The following is a 25,377-nucleotide window of genomic DNA, read 5'->3' on the forward strand; positions in this document are numbered from 1 at the left end:
GTCCTTCTTTCCTTCCACTCTGCAGTTTTAATCTGAATTCTTAGGTGCAGTACTGCACCCAGAGCTCAGAAACTGCTCATGCTAATAAAATTCCCTGTCACAAAATGCACCTAGGACAATGGGAGTTTCAAACACTGTTACTTTAATGTAATTTAAATCACTACCAATACAAATATAGGTCCAAATATGGTGGCAATTAGTTCTGTCTCCCTCCCTGTAGCTTCTATAGTAGAGTATTGCTCAAAAGAATACAATCCATTTTCTCACTAAAATTGCAACTCAAAGTCTTCCCCCATGCATTCACTTATACTAGAAATACTTTTTTCTTTTTACTTTTTTCTTAAATTATTTTTTATGCATTTTGCTTGTTTTTTAATCAGTTATCAACAGAATAGTATTTGTGCTCAGGAGGCTTAGTCTGCAGCAGTGATCTCAGACCAACTGTTACCAGTGGGTGTCAGCCTAGCAGTACAATAATAATATGGGGGAGGGGAAGTGCAAGTGGAAAGTTTTATTTAAATACAACCACCCCTAAATCCTCAGAAATACACTTTTCATCAAGGGGCAAATATGGTTAGTTTCTGTACTAGATATTTCATCACCAGAGGTATTTAATCCCACCCACAGGAAGAGAAAGGGAGAGAAGAGTATAAGATTGCCTCTTTAATTAAAAATTCAGAGACTCTGTAGACTACAACTTATAAACTTGTGCCAATTTATCCAGTACCACTGAATATATATATATATATAGAGAGAGAGAGATTGTGCAAATTAACCTGATGATATTAGAGATGGGGACGATGGAAGAGAAATACCAGAGATGCATAGGAACTGTTATGTAGTTTGGATTTGTTTGTTCTAAGATAGATAGATAGATAGATAGATAGATAGAATAAAATACCGTATTTTTTGCACCATAACACTCACTTTTTTCCTCCTAAAAAGTAAGGGGAAATGTCTGTGCGTGTTATGGAGGGAATGCCTACGGGTGGCATGCCTACGGATTTTCCTCCTCTAAAAACTACGTGAGTGTGTTATGGTCGGGTGCATGGTAATATATTTAAAAATATTTTGGAATGAAACTCACAGGTTTCTCATCAATAGGAAATAGTTTGTGAAAGCAAAAAAATAGAAAAATGCCCATCAAAATTTCTTGCCAGAGTGATAAAATCCTTTTTTTAAAAGCGTATGGTAAGAATAAACAAGCACAGAAGCATATACCCTAGCTTCACTTCTAGGATTAGATGTGTAATAGATGTTTTTATATTTCTGTCTGTGCCTTGTCTAGATTTTATTAATGATATAAGAAGGAAGGTTCATATGCATTCACAACCTCTGCATAAGCAGGTTACAAATATAAAGTTCTCCAACCCTGCACAGGAAACTATAGCACATACGGACACTATTTTCAGTGTATGTTTTTATGTAAGCTGCTTAGAGGTTTTTACTTTTAAGCAGTATACAAAGTCACTTAGGTTCATGGTACACAATTACTGCAATTTTCTATCTCTTAACACAGGTCTTTGGCTCACATCCCTTCACCCCATTATTAATATGATGACTTTTAATACTTTAAAAAGGCTAGAATAAAAAGAGTTTGAATCAAAGAAAGGTAACACTCAACTCAAAAGGAAATAAAAGTTCTACCCAGGGTGACTAGCAAGCCTTTACACTCGGATGGTTTTCCAAAGAAGCAGAAGAGACAAGCACAATTTGTAAAGTCAGTTGGTTACAAGCAATGCACATCATTTCCTGGGTGTGTGTGTGTGTGTGTTTCTCTCATGGACATTATCGGAAAACAGGCTGTATAAAAACCCTCACCCTGTAAAACTGGACCCAGCAGAAAGGAGCGAGCAACAATGAGACGGAGAAGAAAAGCAAAGTTTGCAGGCGTAGGCAGAGCTCTGCTTTAGAGGAAGACACAAAAATGCCCTGAGTCGGTTTTCCCGCCAGTCAAGGTTGATGAGGCTGCATTTGGCTCAGACTAGCAGCTATTAAACAAATGGAACCAAAGTGCCTAAGCAGTAACTGCCATCCTGCGCTCTGCTCCCACAGCTGCTCTGGAGCCTAGAAAAGAGCCAATGGCAGGGAGCCGCCCCATCCCCCTCGGCAGAGCAACCAGACCTGTTTTTGTCTGCTTCAGCAGTAGCGCTCCAATGCTCTTATAGCTTCCTCCCTCAGCCAGCCAGCCTCCCTCCCTCCCTCCCTCTCCTCCCCCATCTTATTTTCCATCCTCTTTCAACCATCATCCACTCATTTTAATTACGCAGAACGAGTTGCAACTCATCCGCCTGGAAGTTATATTAAAAGGGGGAGGGGGAAGAGAAGAAGAAGAGAAAGAAAGACTCCGAGAGGGATGGGAATGGGGGGGGGGGGAGAGAGAGAAACAGATGAGGGTGGATTTGTGTGCTTAAAAGATGGCACGATAAACAACGCTCCTTGCCTCGCAGTAAATTTTAAAGCAACATTTTTATTTTAAGCATCCTCCTATGTCAGCAGAAACTTTTGAAAGAAATGCCTCTCTGCTCCCTTCCTCTCTCATCCCCTCTGTTTGGATGTGCCCTCCATGAACAGCAGAATTCATCTTCAGATGTGGTTTATTTTTTTTTTTAATGTAAAGACAGACGATTTGGCTTTTTTTTTAAAAAAAAAAAGGAGAGAGAAAGAAAAACAAACCACACTGCAACTCACTGATGCCTGTGAGGGAAGAACAAAGCTGGCGAGGTGTGGGAGTGAAGTAGTTGCCATCGCTTTTTTATGTGCGTGACTCCCAGATTTATAGAGGGGTTAAACTTAAAAAGATCACCCTAACCCTAATGCAACAAACAACAATTAAAGGGAAAACTGAGTGAAGTGGAGGGAGGGGTTGCCTTTAAGAAAAGAGAAATGGCCTGCCATTTGCATTGGCCCCATCCTCTGAGGGGAGGATATTTGCCCTCAGCACGCAATCCTTCTCAGCATTTATATGGATTTACAAAGGCACATCTGTGCGTGTTGGAGGGCCAGCCTGACGTGTTTTCTGCTAGCAGCAGCTGCGGTTTCTGAGGAAACAAGGCTGATTTTCTAGTCAGGCTGGAGGATTTTTTTTCCAAGAGCCTATGCGTGGGGGTGGGGGATGAGGCAGAGAAGGAGGGAGGCAGGGAGGAAAAGCACAGCAATAAAATCTCCAAAGCTCAGAAGGGGGAGAGGCGGGGCAGAAGAGACTGCTGGGAGTTTTCATGTGCTGGCTTTCTCAACGTAGCTTTTTAGTGTTGCAATCCCGATGTTTTATTTTTGGGGATTAAAGGTACAACTTCTTTAAATACGGGATATCATTGTATGTGTTTTGCCCGCAGATTGGGGTTCTGACAATAAGAGGGGCCTCACGTCACATGTTCCCCAATATGTCACCCCCCTTTTAAATAAAAAGTTAAAAGTCCTTAGTTCTCCCACTTTTCTTTTTTTCCTCCAGTGTGCCTCCTCATCTTTATCAGCAGCCCATAGGAGATGTTTCCCTGACTTGGGTCTTCCACTTGAAAACATTTAATCTGTAATTCACAAGATAGGTCTGTTGCATGAAAACATTTGTATCCAGGGAAAAGTGCTTGAAGGTAGGAAAACATCTCTTTCTTCTTCACATTTCAGAAGTATTTTTCCCTTTCAAAATCAGATCTTAGCAGCCAATAAAAACAGGTAAATTATCATGCTGATGAATGATTAACTATGAAGCTGGCTGGCAGGCCAACACAGGAAGGGGGAAGGGAGAGAGGATGGGCAAGAAGCAGAGCAAAGGACAGCAACAGAACACAGACACAGTTATAAACATTCAGAGGGAGAGGGAGAGAGGGCGGGCCGTCTTAGGGAAGCTCTCATGCAAAAACAGCTATTGTATGACCCAGCTCTCATTACGCGTTCTGTTTATAGTTACGACTAGAAACAGGGAAGTGTTTACATTTAAGTAAGTACAGTAATGGTTGTCCAAATATGGTGGTCGACACCTGAAATAAAAGTGTTGCAGGTGAAGACGCTACACCCAGGAGCAGAGCTTGTAGAAAATGTTTCGTTCATCCACATATATAGTTAATACAAGTTCCTAGCCACCAAGCAGTATCATCAGATCAGGCCCCATTAAACAACACAATTTTCAGATTACATTTCCAGATGGGTGGAGTATAAATAATAAATTATTATTATTATTATTATTAAAAAGAAAATAACATATTTGCAGAACAGATAACTCAAGAAAGAGAGCCAAACCATAGGCTATGTCAGTCACACACACATGACACATGCCACGCATAGGCAAGACATGAAGCATGCCAGCCGGGGGGAGGGAATAAACATTTTCTCACTCTTCATGAACATACATAGACAAGGGCAACAAGATCCAGACTTATATTCTGCTGCTGTCTCCCTTCACAGAGACAGAGTCTAACAAAGACATAACCACTCCTTTGTTATACTTTCTGTGGGCTATAATGTTCACTTCTATGCAGTGGTGAAGGAAGCCGCTCAGGCGCCTGGAGCACCATGTGCTGCCCATAGGGGCGGGGCATACCACAGGGCCTCCGGAGTCTGCCTGTCTCCTCCCACTCAGCCGCCCTACAGCTGGGGGACAGCGGGTGGACCGTTTGGACAGCGTGGAGCCTGCACGTGCCCAAGCCACCACATCTCTCCCAGAAGAGATGCATGGCTTGGGCATGCTGCAGGCCACGCGGTGAGTGCCACCCGACATTTTGTCACCCCCCTCAGTGGTGATACCTGGGGCAGCCCACACCCACCACACACCCTTTCCTCCGCCCCTGCTGCTATGGCTGTGCTGTCTGCTTCTCATCTGCCCTGGGTGGGCAAGAAAGAGACGAGGTATGCTAGCTTTGAGCAGGTCCCAGTAAGCTAGACTTTGAGTGAAATGATCCAGCAAACTAGGATGACTCTTCCTTGGTCCTTCATTTTTTGTTTCCATCATGACATTACTGCTTGCCACCATCAGTGAAGTGATGGTTTTTATTTTTTATTACTAGAATTTACACCACATGCTTCAAGTGAGGTGACTTACATAAAGCAATAAAATACACAATAAAATTAAAAACATATATAAAAATGGTAAAAGCAGCAGGCCTATGAAAACAGCAAAAGGATAAAACAAAAGAATCTGGTAAAAACAGATCAGCCAAAAATCCTTGGAAAATAAAGTATTTGCCTGGCATTAGTATAATTTCACAGAAGGTACCAAGCAAACCCCTCTGGATGAAATGTTCAGAAATCAGACACCGCAATTGCAAATGTCCTTTCTTTTCTATTGTTTTCTTTTAAATAAATTGAATTAAAATACCAGGAAAAAACACAGCTTTTGCCACTCTGGTATCCTCCCCTCCCAAAATCTAGATGGACCTGCCTCTCTCTGACCCTTATTTCAGCAGACAACCCTAACTGGCAGCATTTTTGTTGGGGGGGGGGGATGGAAGAAAAAGCATTGTATGTGGAGTTTGCTGTTCTATCCTTTGAAAGGACTATTCAAAATAATGTATGTATTCTGTATTATTTAAGCATGCAGTCTCACTGTTCACAGGAAACTAATTTGCAGGGATAGCATTTGAACAAAGACATACTGTACTATTGTCATAACGCCTTGGGTAACAGTACTATTGAAGTATTACATCATGAAGTATTACATGAATTGGTCCCCCATAGGCCTTACACAGAGTGCTAAGTATAACACTGTGTTCCTTAATAGGCATCTTGTGTGATAACTATTATCATTCTGTTCAACATTTCACAATGCTACAGTGCTACATATTTGACACACAACATACATGGCAGATTTCCTGTAAGATGAACAGGACAAAAGAGAGGGGGAAGATGTGTTTAAAGGAGGAGCAGCATGGACAATGGGGGGGGGGAGGAGAGAGTTAATTTTGTAATTTTTGTGTCAACATATGTGAAGAGGGAGATTTCAGCCCTGCCTCCTAGGTTTGATACATCACTGTTGCCATTGGCCCAGCATCTTCACTTACCTTAACTGAGCTTCAATATCATTTCGTTTAAAAACAAAGTCAATAGCTTCCTCCCAATGAGTTTGGAAGCAAAATGAGGCCACCACCGCTCAAGAGGAAAATTTCTGTATAACCAGGAGAATACTGGTATACAAAAACAGTTATCCTTCAATATTGACCCTCCATCTTGCAAGAGTGGAGGTCAGTGCTTGGATGCTGCATTAACACTACTACAAAATCTGGCTACCATGAGTGCCAAGTGCAGGTGCAAGCTCACATTTACTTTGCTATGGGCTCCAAGCAAAGCATCTACTTAGTTGCTACCATGATTTCTGCCCCCTTCTGACACAAGGTGGGTGACTTGACAAGGAAGTAGAGTTGTTACATGGACTAGTTGTGTGGATAAGTGAAAGCCCCAAATCATAGCTAATAGGCAGGCAGACAACTGTACGGTGGTACCTCTGGATGCGAACGGGATCCGTTCCGGAGCCCCGTTCACATCCAGAAGCGAACGCAACCCGTGTCAGCACGCAATTCGCCGCTTCTGCGGATGCATGTGACGTCATTTTGACCGTCTGCGCGAGCGGTGAAACCCAGAAGCAAGGCACTCCGTTACTTCCAAGTCGCCACAGTGCGCAATCCGAAAATACTTATTCCGAAGCTACTTCAACCCGAGGTATGACTGTACTCTTAGTCAAGAGGGGGCAGATTTTCCCTCACACATGTTTACCATCTCTGTGGCTGCTTGAGCCCAGTTGTCAACAAGTGAGATTTACACTTTCTTATTCTGGCTTGTGGTAAGGCATGGAAATCTCCCTCTGTGGGTTCCTGTGAAACTGGCCTAGCAGCCTTACAAAACTGTCACACATGGACACCCATGAAAGACATCTCCCTGCTCTCCTGACTTGAAGGCAAGACAGATAAATTTTAGTCACTGGTGCCCGCCTGAGCCTGAAGATGCAATGTGACATTTTGTTTCACGTTTCACTTGCTTATATTGCTGAGTATTCTCAGTATGTAAATTGGCTACTGCATGTAAACAGCATATTAGGTTAAGTATGGTTAGACTCTGGTCAATGTCAATGATTACAGTGGCTACCAGGAGTGGAACAAAAGCACTACTAAATCATTGCACTTAAAACTAATATCACAATAGTCAAAACAGAAAAAACATCCTAATTTTTTTTTGGGGGGGGGCAACCTATGGCCTCCATACATTGCTGGATTGCAAATCTTATCAACCCTGACCATTGAGCATGCTATGCTAGCTGGGGCTGGTGAGAGTTGGAGCACACACCATCTGGAGAGCCACAGATTCCCCACCCTGTCCTGTTTGGTGAAGCACAGATATGGTTAACTACTGGAACTATAAAAATGTATTCTGAGGGATAGTTCATTATCTAGACATATGATTGCAACTTTATTAATAAACTTGGCTGAGAGAGTACTGCAGTTTCCAGAGTGTAACACGTGGTTTCTGACCAGGAAGCACTCTTCTAGCAAATGCCATCCAGTCTCCTGTTTTCAGAGCAACTCTGAGCTCAAGCACCAGGCAAAAGGAACCAGCACATGATAGGCACACATGCTATTGGTGGTGTACAGGAATCTGAGAAGAGGCAAAGTAGCCCCAAAAGTGGAACAGGGACATTGCTGGTGATGGGGAGACAAAGGACTATGATCCCCATTTTCTTATTAGATGCTCCCACTAAAGTACAGAATACTACTACACAGAAATCTTCATAAGACTTCTCCTTGTTCAAGTTTCATTTGACACAATTTAATATTTAAATACCAAGCAAATAAATCACTAGGAGCATATAAAAAGGACTGGGTCTAGAGACAGCCACCTAGGCAAACACTTTATGTGATTAGCAGAGCACTGCCTAGCATTCTTGTTCCCTCATCACTGAATAAAACTGTCATTAGCAGAGTGCCCATACTAATATCATCACTTGCTAATGCACAGCTTAAATTGGGGACAAATCTAGTTAATGGAGTAATCTAAATGGGATCCATGCTGGAAAGGTATAGTTTGACAAACATGTTGGCTTCACCCTTGGAGGAACTGAATTCTAATAAAATGCATATGAACACTTTCTGTAAAAGGGAAAAAAAATGCTAGAAGGGAAGCAGATCAATTTAAAGGTTAGTGGATATCCTCTACATGCAACAAATGTTTCTGTTCAGTGTTGCTATGCACATGTTGTCTGTGTTTGAGGGGGCTTAAAATAAAAAAACAGCATCAAAGACATAAGACCCTGCTCTAACATGGGTCTTCCTTAATGGGCAAAATTTATTTTGTTACATTTTTGAGCATGTAAAAGTGTACTCAGTCAGTTTAACTCAACCCATTTGAAGACTACTTTCAGAACAACCCTCAAACAGGGACATAACAGTGAAATACACTGCAGAATTGTTGTATGCTACACTCGCAACTCAACCATCAATTTTGGGATAAAAGCAACAGATAATACTGTAAGCTTGTTGTACCCTTTCAGTTTCAGTCAACTTGCAACTTGCAGCAGGGGGTAAAATAATGCTGGAAACCCCTGCATGATGGTAGTAAACCACTCAGAGCCTAACCTGCACCCTTCAGTGTGAAGGCTACTGCAGAGCCACATTGCATGTCTCTTCCAGCAATGGCCCTTCCAACATGCAATTTGGAGACAATTAAATTCCATTTGCATTAGTAGGGCTATTAAAAAGAAGTTTCACACTAAATAGCTGAAATTGAAAGAGCAGGGCCTCTTCTTTATGCTACTACCTCCCGGGATTTTTTGAGATGGGTAAATCATGTCTGAATTTAACTTTCATCTCCTAGCCTGTTGAGTTACCCCCACTTTCACATTCAGTGGCAGTGGAAATCACCAAGCTATGGGTAATGCTTCACCCGCATAGGGATCCCCATATCTTAGCATATTTGTACTTCTGCAAACTCAGGGTTCCCAAGTCAGCTGATACCTCTTGTACATGAGCTGCTTGGGCCACATAATTTCAAGTACTGGGCCCTGAAGATCAGAAACAATATAATATTGATGCTAGTTTGTGCTTGGACACATACCTCAACTTAATAACTTGATCTTGCCTCTGCATGCAGCTACTTTGCTTGTGCCACTAAGAAAGCCACAGTCAAAAAAGAAAGCTTCTAATTAAGTAGATTTTCCTGTTTCAGTTGATTTAATATCCTAACTTGTGGGAACTGGAAACTATGGTTAATTAGAGATTTCCTGGTTTGCTTATTCATTGTTGTCCCCTGTGTTACAGAGCCCGGACTGGCCTAATACAGTAGTTGGACATTTAGTATCACCACTTCCATGCTGTGGTACACTCTATCAGCAGAGATTCAGCAGGCATTGTCACTTCTGACTTTCAGGTGTCTCTTGAAGACTTTTTAATGTCAACAGGCCTGTGCATTTGCCAGACATTTTAATTATTTTTCTGTACCGCTTTTAATAGTTCACTATGTTTTTATATTGCTGTATACTGTTCTGATATTTTATGCAAGCGGGCTATCGAAACACCTTTATAAAATAAATAATTACCACTGCAAAGTGAAAAACAAAGGGGTTGTGTGCAACAGGTAAAAGGCTGTTACCTATTTCAACTTATTAAGCGGTTCAAAAATGGCCATAAATAACACACTGTGCTTATCCAAGGGTTCAACCTGTCTGTTTCTACAAACCAGCCAGTAACTTATTTCTGGCTTATAATTTCCAGGATTCCTTGGGACTGATGTTAACTTTTCCTAACATAATAGTATTTTTTTTGTATTGTTTTAGAACATGTGGGCGTCAGTGGTGCTACATCTTGCCAGTGTATTACTGGTGATGTACTTGCTCAAGTCCTCTTTCTACGATACCTTGGTATATTTGGATCAGACAGCTGGCTACTCTCCAATGTCTCTATAATTCACAAGTGCCTTCCTACAAGTTGAAAGCTTCTTTCTTTAATATATTTATAAAATAATCTGTAAAACATTTTCTTGAGTGCCGCATTCCATGAAATTTTCCAAAGGGGAAAGTTGAAGAAAAAGAGGCAGGTGCCGGCAGAGTAAAGGTACAGTGGAAAAATCCTGATGCCATCATCGTTTCCTAACATGAGCCTTATTCTGTTCTTCTTTGTTGGAAGAAAGGCTGCTACTATGAGGAAAACTTTGTGCCATTTGTTTGACAGTTTGATATAAAGGTGCCCCATTTTGAAACTTTATTAGTAAACATTCATTGGAAGTCTTTTTAAACATTTTGAAATAAGTTTCTTGCTTGCCCTCCCTGCCATTTAAAGGGAGAGACTTCTACAAGCTTTTCACGTAATCAGGGTATCTTGGATTATGCATATGCCGATGATCGTGTTTATGGGGAGCTAGGAAGTACCCTCACTTGGGGACATGCTATGAGTCCCATTTTGAACATGAAATGTACAAATGTCTTCCCTTCAGACTACTATTGCTATAGCAGATTTTAAAATTTAAGTTTAAAAATATCCAATTTGGTAAATGTGTACTAAGTTTCAGGGCTCTGTGTCTCTGGGACACATTATATATTATCACATATACACAGATAGCAACATGCCCTCATGCTTTTGAATCTGTAGAATTAAATGTGGAGATGAGACCTAAAGACTGTTTGACTCAAAGTATCTTTATTGAAAATTCCATGGAATCAATGGCAAAACTTCAGCTGTTGCTAGTGAAACATTTATTCAGCATTTCTTTCCCACATTTCTTTCCCACAGTCTTTCATTCTAAATATGTTGAGCTTTCTAATACATCCATTAAAAGATTGAAAATGAACACTTTAACATATCCACTTGCCTTGCAGTAAGAAGAAAATCAATTTGGCCCCCATCAATGGCCAGAGGACCACAACTAGGAACCAGTCCCTTCCAGAAAGAGCTTCTGCAATGGTTGGTCAGTTGCACTGTGGCTGCAAAGGCCAAGGGAAGGACATCCTGGCCCACTGCCAGCTCCATAATTACAGTAAATGTATAGGAAAGCAAAGTAATCAAACATATGGAGCACTACTATATGGTTAGTCTATTGAAAATGTTAAAAACTAACATTACAATGCTTTCAGAGACACTCAATAAGGTAATCAACTTGGTTTTAAGCATGTGCTTAAGGATATACATATTCCTGCAAACACACAACTTTCACCCCAAATCTTGTAGGAGTACCAACACATACAGAACTCCTAAAACTGCAGGTTCCTTCTGTTTTATGCAAAGAGGAAGAAAACCATTAAAATTTACAAAAAGTGATGCAGTTCATTGGCTTCATGTGGGAGAAATGATGTGGTTAAACATACACAAACAAACAAACAAACAAACATGCTCTGGGTTATGATTTACTTTGTTTCAAACTAGAGCTACAAAATGTCTAGAGAATTATTTGTAACATACATAAATCTCCTCCTAAGGTAATATATCACCAACACATTGAGTGACTGCCAACATGTTATGCCCTTCAGGAAAAAAATGTTATTTGGAAAACTAAAGTTTTTTTAAATACAAAAAAATGAATTAATTTCTAAGAACAGTAATCCAAAATCTTTTTCAAAAAAACTATGCCAGATGTTTTAGTAACAGTTTATGAATTGATATCATTATCATTCCCTTATAACCCATGCCCCCCTCTCCAAACCCTCTTTTTTCACTTACTATAAAACAGTTACTTTATCATGAGAGAATACTACAAGCATATGATATAGCAACCAAATGGAAAACAGAAGGATTTTCCATATCCATGCTGCTGCTGTGAGAAACATTTGATTTCCTTGGTAAACTGAGAGTGCCAGCCAATGTGTTATTTGCTAGATATTACTGAGTATTGTTACTGGTTGCCCATTTGCTACCAGGTCACATTTAAGTGCTACTATTATATTAGTACTATTATATTATTCATAAAGTATGTAAATACGCCATTGTATATTTCTAAATACCTGTTTTTTCCAATAATTTTAATGTTTTGATTTAATGTAAACCATGTAGAGGTTTAGTTTCAATCAAGCAGTATATAAATGTTGTTGAATAAAAAGAAAATAAAAAAGTTATCCTTGAGACTATCCAAAGACTATGTTTACATCCACATTTTCATCCAGCTCTAGATGGGTATTGTTAGGTGCTCCAGAATGTGCATAGGGATGTGCATCTAACTGACAGCTGTGTGGTATGCACAAATAAAAATCTTATACAGATGCAATTCCAACATGCACAATACACCTGATTTACAATGCATTTGTTTTAATCTAGGAAGCAAAACACATACGGATCTCCTTATCTGGAGTATGTATGATCTATAACAGGGTATGCTGCAAGTATGTTGCAGTGGTTTAAGCAGACTCTTTTGAGCTCACGTCATCTGTTTGGTAAGTAGCTAGAAAAGTTCATACTGAGGACAGAGAGAAAGTGTGAATAAGTTATACAGTCATATCTCATGTTATGTTTGTTTCATGTTACGTTTTTTCAGGTTGCATCCCACAGTGACCCGGAAGTACCGGAAAGGGTTACTTCTGGGTTTCGCTGCTTGCGCATGCGCAGCAGTGCTAAATTGCGCTTCGTGCATGTGCACAAACGCCAAATCACGCTGCGCACCTGCGCAGATATGGGCTATTCATGTTGCGAATGGGCCTCCGGAACAGATCCCGTTTGCAACCAGAGGTGCCACTGTAAAAGATACAACTGCCCAACCACTTCTTATGTCTCTGAATCCTGGGAGCGCTGCACCATTCGCTAGAAAATTAGTTCTATTCCACATGACAATTTAGGTATTTACACTGGAAAACGCTCAAGAACATGCACACAAAAACAAAATATATCTACACATTTGGAGGCCCCTATATGAATATGCAAAAAAGCACATTGTTTGATGTGGCTGCAATCCTTGTTAGCGCATCTGGACTATAGTTACATGTACTCAATCATTCTGTTGACAAGTGACAATTTATAAGGTTATTGTGTATTGTGACACTGTTGTGGACCTCTCTACCAAGGAGTAAAAACCTTCATTGGTTAGATGTGTTCATCTTCATTTTGAAGAAAGAACAGAAGAGTACGTGGACCAGAGATCTGAGAGCGTAATGTTTTATATCACAGTTAATGAGAACTATTACTCATTATATTTAATATTAAGACTTTGTTCTGTGAAAACTAGAGGAAGAACTCTTGTTTGCAACAATAATGCACGAAGCATAACAAGAAAGAATACAATGTTACAATTAATTTAACAAGTCAAATAGTATTATCTTATATATTTTTTAAGGTTTAAGACATTTTTACAGATTATCTAATGGACTGATCTTTTGAGCTTCTGTACAGACAAGTAAGCATTAGGATTGGCCACAGAGCACCATAAATTGTCGTTCTATAACTATACTGAGAGCCAGGCAGCTGGTGCCCAAGTGATAGCTGCCAACCTAGGCAAATTCATGGAAGATAAGGCTATCAATAGCTACTAGCAATAATGCCTTCTGAGTATCAGTTGCTAGGGAACATGAGTGGGAAAGTGTTACTGCACTCGTGTCCTGATTGTGTGCTTCCTGTAGGCATTTGGTTGGCCACTGTTAAGATCACACTGCAGGACTAGCTGGGTCTTGGGTTTCATAGAGCAGGGCTGTCCTTGTGCTATCATGGCACCTGCACCATTGCCAGAAAGCTCTTGTGAAGATCAGGATTGGTAGAGAAGTGGCATGGCAAAAGGTGAATTTTTCAGTGCAGTACCTTAAAGACATTCAGGGAGTTTTATGCCAACACAACCCTACTGTAAGTATTTAGTGAAATTTCAACTGACAGGTAAGATAACAAAGTAGAAATTTCCACATTTTTTAAATGCAGGATATATAAATGGCTTTTAAAAAAGAAAGCAGGAATGTAATATTGTGAAATATCTTCCTATTTCTGTGGGTTTTACATTTCTGCTTTGTATTCCCTTTTCCCCTTCTCCAGTTCTTCTGTTTGGAGGCTAGTGCTTGCACAGTAAAATCGCTCCAGGAGCCTCCCACATGATATCGTTTTTGTTCTACCAAGTTAATGCCAGGGTTTTCAGATAAGAGAGCAGAAGAAACACTATCCCTCTTCTTGTCCTTCATTTAGCATACATAGTCAAACTGGTACACTCACCTGAGAAGTCAGCATCTGATTATATTATATAGCACTGATATGAGCAAAGAAAAGCAGTCAGCACGGACGAGAGTATTAGGAGTATTTCTAATCAGTAGCATGTGGGAAAATGCCATCTACCATAGCGGAAATTATAGTTAAAATTGCACAACACCTTTATGATATAAATGTATATAAACTGTAGATAATACAAAAACTCCCTCTCTCCTTAGAATAAGATAACATTCAAAATACAATATAATTATCTGTCCCCACTCTACAGTTCTTCTGTTTGGAGGCTAGTTTGCACAGTAAAACCACTCTAGAAGTCCTCAGTTGATGAGAGGAAGCTCATCAAATATGCAAATTACACCAAATGGGAATGGGTAGCTAATACCACAGAAGACAGAATCCCGGATTCAAGATGACCATAACAGATTGGAGATGTAAAGTTCTACACTTAGGTAGGAATAACCAGCTGCAAAAATATAAGATGGGAGACACCTGGCTTACCAGTAGTACATGTGAAAAGGGTCTTGGGGTCCTAGTAGACCACAAGCTTGTTTTCGCCTGCTCCTGCTCCAGAGGTTAGGACCCAAACCAATGGATTCAAATTACAATAAAGGAGATTCTAATTAAACATCAGGAAGAATTTTTTGACTGTAAGAGCTTTTTAACAGTGGAATGGACACCCTCAGAAGTTGGTGGACTCTCCTCACTGAATGTTTTTAAGCAGAGGTTGGATGGCCATCTGTCATGGAGGCTTTAGTTGAAATTCCTGCACTGCAGGGAGTTGGAACTAGGTGACCCTTCCAACTCTATGATTCTATGAAATCATAGCAAAAGTGAATGAGTACAAAGAAGGATGTAACCAGTACACTGGTTATGGGAAAATGGGAAAGTGGGTGATTGTTTGATCTAAATAGAATTAGAATTTTTAGGAATAGTGATTGTTTTCTTCATCTGATTCAAAATTCCATTCTGAGCCCTTAAGTGGGAGTGACAAACAGAGAGAAAGTCATGATTAAATGCCAGTCTCCAGACTATATCTAATGAAAACCAAGGGACTAACAATCCAAGGAGGAAGCATTCCTATGCCATTCTTATTGAAATGGATAGAATTCCATGGAAAAATGCACAGTGAATGGCATTAATAATATATATTGATTGTGTTCCTAATCAATGATGCCAACAGAGCAGGACTTTTGGGCAGAGTCCAGGGGGCCCTCAGCAAAATGAGCACAAGGGCATATTTTGAATCAAATGTGCACATTATCATCTAAACAAAAGGATATAATAAAAGAGTTTTGATTTAACTCAAGATTCCTTAACAATTGCACTTTTGGGGATAAGCCAATTCTCCCACCATTCAAGTTATTTTTAAAAAATGCCTTTATTATAAATTTAAAAACCCTCAACCAATAGGCAACCACAGTCATAGAATATAAGTCCAGTCTTCATCTCATCTCCCCAAGGTCTCAATTAATTCCTATCTAGCCCCCATCAGTATAATTAACATAATTACTCAGAAGCATTGTACTTCACCCAGTGACCCAAGTTTATTTAAAGAGTAGCACCTGAACCCCATCAAACACTGCCTCAAAAAAAAGAGAGGTTTGTAAAAATACACCCAGAGAACACCCAACTTTCCAGGGTTTCTGAACTGACATACTTGATTTGTGACAAATGAAGCAAGCTTTCTTTATTTTTCACCCTCATTTAAATTTTCTAAGTAAATTACGTTGGCTGATTTGGAGTAGAAATTATATTTCTTCCACAAGTTATTACTATGTGCCACTAGATATATCACATGCACGCCATTACCTGCATCCTAGAAAATACTGGTAAATGTACAGTGCCTATCTTCTATTTGATCCATCATATTCTCCACACTGCTACAAGGGAAAGATGACCTCAGTTAACACTTGAGGGGCTCATACCTATTACACTTACTAAAAACACTCTGCAAACATATAATTTACCAGGCAGCGTTCAACAGAGTTCAAGCACTCTCTTGGCATATATTTAGTATACTTAGGGTGTGACATTCAATGCAAAACGAGTTTCCTGGAAAGTAGACTAATGCTAATCAATAGATCTGACTCAGTGAAAAACCTTGGACTGATAAAAGGAGGCATCAAACATGAAGACAGATCATTACCTCGTCTAGTAGCTGTCTATCATTTACAGTGAGGTGAAAAACTGTTTCTTTAAAATGATCGCTTTAACTCAGTTCAAACTGAAACACTATTTCAAAAATAAGCTCTGTGGGCCCAGTGCCACTATTTTACTAAAATTGGTCAGATCCCATTTTGCAATTGCCAGACACCATTGTTATTAGCACTGTTCAAAGTACTCATACAAAGACCGTTTAAAGTCACCACACTGAGACATTCAGCTAACCTCCTTTAAGTCAGATGCTTCAATGGTAAAATGGATTGGCAAAAGGGAAAAGACTGTCTCTCTATGTGAAAGTATGCGGTCAAAATTGTTCACGTTTCCCAAATTGTTCACATTTCCCACATTGCTACATGTAATATGGATGTTAATAAAAGGGATGTTTAAACCTTCAAGCTAAATTCATCTCCTATTCATTTTACAGATATTCTGGTTCCCAGTATTAATTTCGTTCCCTTGGTGATTTTTAGGATTTCAACAGAAATTAGTTAAAATAAATTGAAATGTTTAAATAAAAATGAGTGGAGAAATGTTAGTACAGTACTGACTTAATACACCCATCCACTTCTTTACCTAAGTAAAAAATTACCTGGAAGTAAATTTAGTGGTGCCCAGGGGAATCACCATGAATGTAGATCCAACACCTTGGCTTGGAATAAGGTGGGGAAAATGGCACAGAAGATTCGAAGTACAGTCATTTGGGTTCTCAGCTCCAGACTTACAGTCTGGGATGCCCAATTCATAATCCCTTCACCCACTGTAGATGGAAAATCCACATTTGCAATTCACATCTAAAGCAGGTTACTTAAGAGTAAGTTATGCATTCTATAGACTTTACTCGTGAGTTTAGGATTACAAATCTAAATCTTTTACAAACCATTTAAAAAACAACAACTACCTGCATAACAAAACATCCCCTTCCTGCTCATCTCCCTGCAGCCCCTTATGTACCCTCAAAATCTGCTCTGGAAGGCAGAGAGCATATTTTGGGCAACATGGGGAGAGCAGAAGAAAGGGAAGTCCAGCTGCACATATGGAACTCCAGGTGTGGGACACTGCATATAACCCATAGTTTTTCATCTGCCATTTACTATATTCCTCCTGGGGTAGTCTAGTCTTCTCTGATGAGGAACCCTGTAGAGAAAGGGGAGTTACTACACACTACATGGTCTTAGGCAGCTGAATACAGGATGTAGCACTCCTCTCATATCGCCTGTATGGAGATTCACTGCACCTCTTTGCCCATTTAAACTCATTTATTTATTTAAATTATCTAGGAGCTGAACAAATATTTTAAAACAATACAGTCTCTGCCCACAAAAAAACAAAAGGGAAAGATAGAGAGGAAACAAAAAACAAGTAAAATGTTTAAGAACCAGGTGAAACGAAGGAGTTCCAACTGAGATGATGGAGTGGGCCATGCTAAATCTGTATCTATTCATATTTTTTAAAATGGTGTAAGTTATTTATTCCATGACTTATTTATTCATTGAGATTTTATAATTTCCAACCCACCCTGCCCCTTATGGTTATTCAAATACTGATATAAAGCACACTAAAATATATGTTGGACATGACTAAACGACTAAACAACAACAAAATATATGTGGAACTAAGACCCACAAATTAGAAGAATGTGCATCACTGATTACTCTATGTAGGCAATGTGTTCTACTTTTAAAATCTCTTAAATTTTTATTACCTACAGAGAACAGCCTGGTTATAACACTGACCTTCACTCTCTTAAGGAAAGCTAAGAAAGCACCATTAACGACAACAAAAAGCTTATATAATCCCAAAAAACTTGAAAAAGAAGGCTAGTTTTAGGATTCCCTTCGAAATATAAACATGATGTCTATTTGCTCCTTTAGTCCACTCAAAACTGAGCCATTCACTACCCACAGCTGTTTGATGAACAACTCAACATTCTGAGTGCAGCAGACTGCCAGAGTATGTTTTCCCCTCATTCCCTATCATATCATTCCTTATTCACTCCACATGCCTGAAGAGAGAACTTTGTTGCTTTGAACTTTTCTCTACAACTTTCAAAGGAGGGAGGAGGAAAGGGGGGGACACAGCACAGGGATGTAAGAAATAGACAGAAAGGACGCATCAAGGTGAATTAGATTTCCACATCATTTATCCTACAGGAAAGCGCATGCTTTAATGTACCCTGAACCAGACAGAGGCATCATTAGGGCTGCATTTTGTCTACAAAGCTAAAGGAATAGCAAATGTAATCTTACACATCTATGTCAATCTAGTTTGACCAGTTCCACAAGTTCAGTTAAAAAGGAAGCATGACATTCTCACTTAAGGGAGCATGAACAAAGACTGAGAACATGGCCAGACAGTTTTAAGCAAACAGAACTGGAAGCGGCTGGGATGGGAATATGGCATTTAAGAAGTTATTAATTACATTTTAGCTGTCAGTGAAAGATGCACTGAAGTATATTGGCACACAAAACAAAACCTTCAGTTAGGTTTAATGCTGTTTAAAAACTTGGGCTACAGCAATACTGTATAACGAGTTAACGAGATATAAGATTTTTAAACAATATTTAAGCAACATTTGCAGGAACACAAGGGATATCAGGCTGGCACTGGTGGACTTAGTGCACATTTTCGAATCACAGAAGATAACACTCTTCCACATTTTCTATTAATACAATAACATAATACTAAGATATGTGGTTAATCTTTAATAGTTTCAGTTTTATAATAAAACTAGAAAGAGAGGGAGGTATCACTAACTTCAAATGCGTATCAAGGTGAAAACTGATATTATGAAAAAAACCTAGGATTCCCAATGAAGTGATTTCCTCATAGGAACAGCATACATAAATCTAGTTAGCAACAAATTATTCTGCATCATTTCCAAGGATGAATTAGTGGGTACCTCTGTATGTTTTCCCCTTGCAGGACAAACAGCTTCTGGGGCTAAGGAGGAGGAAAACAAGCAAACAAACAAGCAAGCAAGCAAACAAACAAACAAACAAAGAGCCTCTCCCAGCACCATCACAATTAGCCCCTCCCTTGGAAGCTCCTGCAGCCAATCAGAAGCCACGGAAGCCCTGTCGGACGTTCGGCATCCAAAAATAGTTCACAAACCGGAACAGTCACTTCCGGGTTTGCAGCGTTCAGGACCCAAAACGTTCGGGAACTAAGCTGTTCAAAAACCAAGCTACGACTGTATTCGGGAGCATTCGGGAGCATAGCTGCCTTGAGCTGTGGAGGTAAAGCACAGCCATCGTGGCTAGTAGCCATTGATAGCTCTCTCCTCTATGAGTTCCAGTCAAATGCTTTGCTGTATCTACAGGAATACATGCTGCAGTTCCTCAGCAAGAACACAACATACAAATAGCCGTGGTAGAGCAAAGCAGAAACTCAGTTACAGTGAAGGGATGTAAATAGCCCTTTCACTGAAGCTACAAGTCAGCATGCATATACAGTGGTGCCTCGCAAGACGAAAAGAATCCGTTCCGCGAGTCTCTTCGTCTAGCGGTTTTTTCGTCTTGCAAAGCAAGCCCATTGACGGATTAGCGCTATTAGCGGTTTAGTGGCTTTTAGCGGCTTATCAGATAAGCGGCTTAGAAAAAGGGGGGGGGGAGGGGGAAAAAACCCGCAGGAACTCGCAAGACATTTTCGTCTTGCGAAGCAAGCCCATAGGAAATTCGTTTTGCGAAGCACCTCCAAAACGGAAAACTCTTTCGTCTAGCGAGTTTTCCGTCTTGCGAGGCATTCGTCTTGCGGGGCACCACTGTATTAGTTTACACCATCAGACCAGGCAATCGAGTTTTATGCATGGTCTTGAAACTCAGTTTAGAGGAGTCTTCATCTCGATCATGGAAAATGTGCCCATTTTCTTCCTTGTTTCTACATTTGTTTGGTCTGCAGAAGCTTTTGCTCAGATCTTGCCATGTTCTATTGCCACCGATTCACAATCATTCTAGAAGCAAAATTGCAGACCATGGAAGAGCAATCCCCAAACAAGAATGCCTTCCAGTGGCTTAGGCTTATCAGTCACCCCCAGTCACAACTGATGGCAAGGGGGAATAACAATCCCAGTGTTTCCTTAAAACAGATTTTGAATATGTCAGAAGACTGACCTGGCACCCAGTTGGCTAAATATTTTTTTTAAGCAGATCACCTTGTGCACTTGTTTGAGCCAAAGACTTAGCTCCTTTATTGTGGTTTTACTATTTTCATATTCATTAAACACATGTTTGTTTTAAAATACTTTTAGGGGCTAAGTGGCAAGGCAGCCTAGGAAGGCAATTTGTTGGCATCCTGAAAATAGGGCACTTTTTACATAGTAGTAGTAGTAGTTAAAAAAATGACTAGAAAACATCAGAAACTGCAGTGTGTAAGGAATCTATTTTCATTGGCATTGAGGCTACCTCTGTATAAACTTCTGTCATCTCTGACCTCTGTCAGATGAGAAAATTGTTGCCAATAAATGATATTTTTGATTCCATTCAATCTGACCTGGGTTTAGCATACACATCTATCCTGTTTGAGGCATCACGGGGCCGGGAGGTGGGGGAATCTTGAACTGAAATAATGTCAGAAGAAGTGAAAGAAAGGGTTTACTAAATGTAAAAAGCATGCATATGTTAAACGGTACATTTTGCTCAAAGTTAACATATTCTGGGATTATATGTCATAGAGTGCACTGTACCCTGCTGAGTGCATGAAATTCAAAATTCTTGACATGGCAGCCCACCAAAATACACTGCCAAATTTGCTGGTTCTTTTCCAATCTCATCTTCAAAGACAGAAGGACTTGAGAAGGAGGTAATGACAGAATGGGCACAGGGAGACTTGCTGATAGCAATTTGTATGAGCGCTGTTGGACATACTCTATGAGTATAAGGAACCAGGTAAATAAATATACTATTTTAATATTTGAAATGTTGTAAATTGTAAACAGTGCTCAATATTTGCAGCTGTTATACACCTTAATTATAAAACTATACGAAATATGAAGTTACTTTCATGTAATGCGATCAAAGCTGGTGATTAAATAGATCCTTCCCCAAACTACATACATTTTACTAATTCACTTTGTAAAAAATAAAATAAAATAATCCTTCTTAGGACCAAGACTTACAGAAAACATCTCCCAGTAGAACTATAACTTTACATGACAATGATACGCTGCGTAACCCCTTTTATATCTATTTTAAGCAACACTGCACTGGACTTCATTTTAGCCATTCTAACATTTCAGAAAGGAAAACCAATCTTTGTTTTGAAAAACATACTCTTGAAGGGTAAGTAAAGAACGGCAGCAGATCAGCACTAAAATATGATGCAAATGATTATCACATTTATTTACATGCCTGCCTAGCTCTTTATTTTTTACTTTCATAGTTCTAGGTTTTGAAAATTAAACTATATGAACACAGTTCTTTATCAATTAATATAAAACACGAGAATCTATTTTTGATCTGCTAGTGACAGAAACAAGAGGTACTCGGGACAACGTGTTCTGTATACCTGTATTTGCAAAAAGCATTCAGAGGCTGTGGAGGGAGTGTGAAGTTAAAAATACTGGTTTACAAGAACTAAATATCTTCACTTAAGAACAAGTGAAATGATTATTTTACAGTTAATTTAAAAAAATCTAATAAAACTAATCTAAAATATTCGTATATTGCCTTTCATAAAAGACACTTAAGAGTGCTAAACAACAATTAATAAAAACATCAAAACCATCAGAATAAAGCACTAGATATCAGACGACAACTCTGAATAGCAGATTCATATGGTGGAAGTTTCCTGTTCAGATATCCTGATTGTAGACCATTTCAGGATTAAAGGTAAAAAGCAACACTTTCTGTTGTGCCCAGGAACAAACTCTGGCCACAAAAGATCCTTTAAAAGCCCCTGACAATAGTGTGAATGTAATGTTTTGAACTAGTTGAAATTTTGACGGCTTTTCGAAGGCAGTCCCATGTATACATTAAAGTAATCAATTTAAGGGCTTCTAGGATGCAATATTTTAACTTCCAGTGAAGTAATTGGAACTTTTCCAAAATACGCAATTTGAAGAAAGAGTTGTTAGGAGGAACAATGGAAACAACTATGTGACACAAAATACATAAGCATGCAGATATCATACAAATGCTTCCAAGTCAGTTTGTTTCCCCATTTCAATGTCAGACATTAGATGTATATTTTAGCTATAGCTAGTATCCTGGTTAAAGGGGGGAGGGGGACACTGCTTCCAGGATGAGGTTACTGAATCAACGTTCCATACTATACAATTGTCATCCTCAACATGCTCAAGTTACTAGCACTTGTGTCATATAATTATACTTGTTTGTAGATCCATTGGGAACACTGAGGGGCTCAGGCTAGTCTCTAAGGTCCAGGGGCCTCTGAGAAGAAACAGGCCACCTTCTGATCTGTAGATGGAATGGATGGATTAGCAGAGAGCCAGGCCAGCTGTTGCAAGCTTTATCAGCGCACAGGCCTAACAGATGGGAATCCATTCTAAAAGCCTCATGAAACAGTAAGCAAAGCCCTTGTGCTATCCTTCTGTTTCCTAGCCCCACCCCCTTTTTAAAGACACCCAGCAGAAAACACACTAGTGGAACACATATTTTAATGCATGTTGGCACTGTCTGCATGCATGTGTCTTTTACTGTTAAGCTTGTTCACTCCTGTAACAAGAACCAACGTATACAAAATGATTTGGAAGGTGAAAAAATGTGGAATTTAAAGCTTAGGAGGTACTGAATAATCAATACCCCCCCCCCCATTTTCCTAGCAGCGGCTCTTCTTGTATTCCATGTTTCCTATTGTATGACATTTCCTGGCAAACTGACGCACGCACACAAAAAGCAGAGTAGAAAAAGAGAGAAACATTTATAAACTAGAAAGTAGGAGAAGCTCAGAGTTGCATAATATATAATACATGTGGGAACCTGTGAAATTTAGCAGAAAGGCGTATTTTCAGATTGCAGAGTGTCTCGGATGCCCTGGAAGCATTTGGGATGCAAGGTTTTCCAGAGACAGTATTAGACAGGCAATAGGAAACATACTCTCTGAAGAGATAGCTCTACTCCATTTCTCTAGATTTTAGATAGTCAAGCTTGTGACGGGGCAAACAGCTGGCAATAAGCCAGTTGCTGTCAAATACACTTTCAACCAATTAATGCAATTTCAGTGCATGTTGAAAACTTTTTTGTTTATCATGCCTTTTGCTTGACCAGCCATTATGGGACTCTAAGAATCTTTGTACTGTCTGCCCAATAGTTTAGATTTGCTGCATTTCATCATCATCATCATTTTTTTATTTGTATACCATCTTTCTATCTTACAATACTCAAGGCGGTTTACAAGCTGAAGAAACAAAAAATGTACATCTTAGAACAATCTAATGCAATACAAAAATGTGATAATAAAACAAAACTTTAAAATAAGCAACCTACATCAAAAAGTAAGGTAAAGGTAAAGGGACCCCTGACCATTAGGTCCAGTCATGACCGACTCTGGGGTTGCGGCGCTCATCTCGCTTTATTGGCCAAGGGAGCCGGCGTACAGCTTCCGGGTCATGTGGCCAGCATGACTAAGCCGCTTCTGGCGAACCAGAGCAGTGCACGGAAACGCGCCGGAGCGGTACCTATTTATCTACTTGCACTTTGACGTGCTTTTGAACTGCTAGGTTGGCAGGAGCAGGGACCGAGCAACGGGAGCTCACCCCATCACGGGGATTCGAACCGCCAACCAGCGGCTCTGTGGTTTAACCCACGGTGCCACCTACATCAAAAAGTAACATTCAACAATTATTAGAAAAGTATAAAACAATAATATCAACATATAAAAGTTAAACACAAATCCACTCAACTGTAACAATAAATAATTTCTAAACTATAATCAATAAAACATGGCAAGCCACAGTACATAAAATAATACAATACAAACTGAGCAGAGACTAGAGGGTGGAGCAAGACAGGTCTCTCCCCTCACAGTTCTTCCTCCAGGCACAGCTTCCTTATGAGGAGTCCCAGGGCCGTGTGTGTGTGTGTGTGTGCATTTTAATTTTATTTGAATTGTAATTTATTATACTGTTGTATACTGCCCTCAGATACCCACATAATAAACAGTATATTTTACTGAATGTTACTGTTTTAATGAATTTGAGTGCTGTTTTATTATACTGCTGTACACTGCAGTGAAATGCTAGCATAACACACATTATAAACAGGTGTACAGTGGTACCTCGGGTTACATACACTTCAGCTTACATGCGCTTCAGGTTACAGACTCCACTAACCCAGAAAGAGTACCTCAGGTTAAGAACTTTGCTTTAGGATGGGAACAGAAATCGTGCTCCGGCGGCGCGGCAGCAGCAGGAGGCCCCATTAGCTTAAGTGGTGCTTCAGGTTAAGAACGGTTTCAGGTTAAGAACGGACCTCCGGAACGAATTACGTACTTAACCCAAGGTACCACTTTATACACATTTTAATTAATTAAAACTTGCTTGACCCTGAAAACACAACAACAACAAACCTCAAACAAAATATATCTGCAAAATCACAAATTAAACACTGTCCAGTAATATCCTGTCTAAGAGAGTGTAAGATTTTTGATGGAGAAAACAAGTCAGAATCGCATTCTGACACCTATAAGTACAGTATTAGAATTACCACAATGAAAACTAAAACTTTCTTTTTCTCTTGGTTTTAATGTATCTATGTGAGGTATTGTTTGGTTTTTGTTTTGGTCTGTCTGGTTGGCTCAAGGAACATCGCAGAATGCTCCTTCTGGGGGAACATAATTTATTCCAGAACAGACCTCCTACCCAATTCCCAAATCCTGCAACTGCCCACTATCAGTACCTATATCTTGTCAGGATTCAGTCTCAAGTTTATTGACCCATTACTGCTTCAAGTCACCAGTCCCTCCTGATTCAGATGGAATGGAAAGACAGAGTTGTTTCATCTGCATACTGAGGATACTGCAGTCAGTTCCCTGGATTACTTCTCCCAACATTTCCATAGAGATGTTAAACCATATCAGGGAAAGAGTGGAACCTTGTGGAACCCCACAGAGCAAATTCTATTATTGGTCCCAAACATATAAAATACAGAATATAAACTTACTTCGTGAAATGTAATGAGTC

General features: G+C 39.7%; 1 protein-coding gene and 1 long non-coding RNA gene across 16 annotated transcripts in view; one reads left to right on the plus strand and one right to left on the minus strand.

Annotated features, from left to right (window-relative positions):
• ARID1B (AT-rich interaction domain 1B) overlaps positions 1–25,377 on the minus strand; it is a 365,703-nt gene that overhangs the window by 190,849 nt on the left and 149,477 nt on the right. The window lies entirely within an intron of this gene.
• On the plus strand, positions 1,832–12,168 carry LOC307213568. 3 transcript variants are annotated; one of them, XR_013837561.1, is made up of 3 exons: positions 1,832–2,759; positions 3,452–3,590; positions 10,790–12,168. It is a non-coding gene; the product is annotated as an uncharacterized lncRNA (long non-coding RNA). The 3 variants fall into 3 exon arrangements; XR_013837562.1 differs by having other exon boundaries at positions 1,832–2,724; positions 9,752–12,168; XR_013837563.1 differs by having other exon boundaries at positions 1,835–2,724.

This window comes from Podarcis cretensis (genome assembly GCF_951804945.1).
Source record: "Podarcis cretensis genome assembly, chromosome: 3".
NCBI lineage: Eukaryota > Metazoa > Chordata > Lepidosauria > Squamata > Lacertidae > Podarcis > Podarcis cretensis.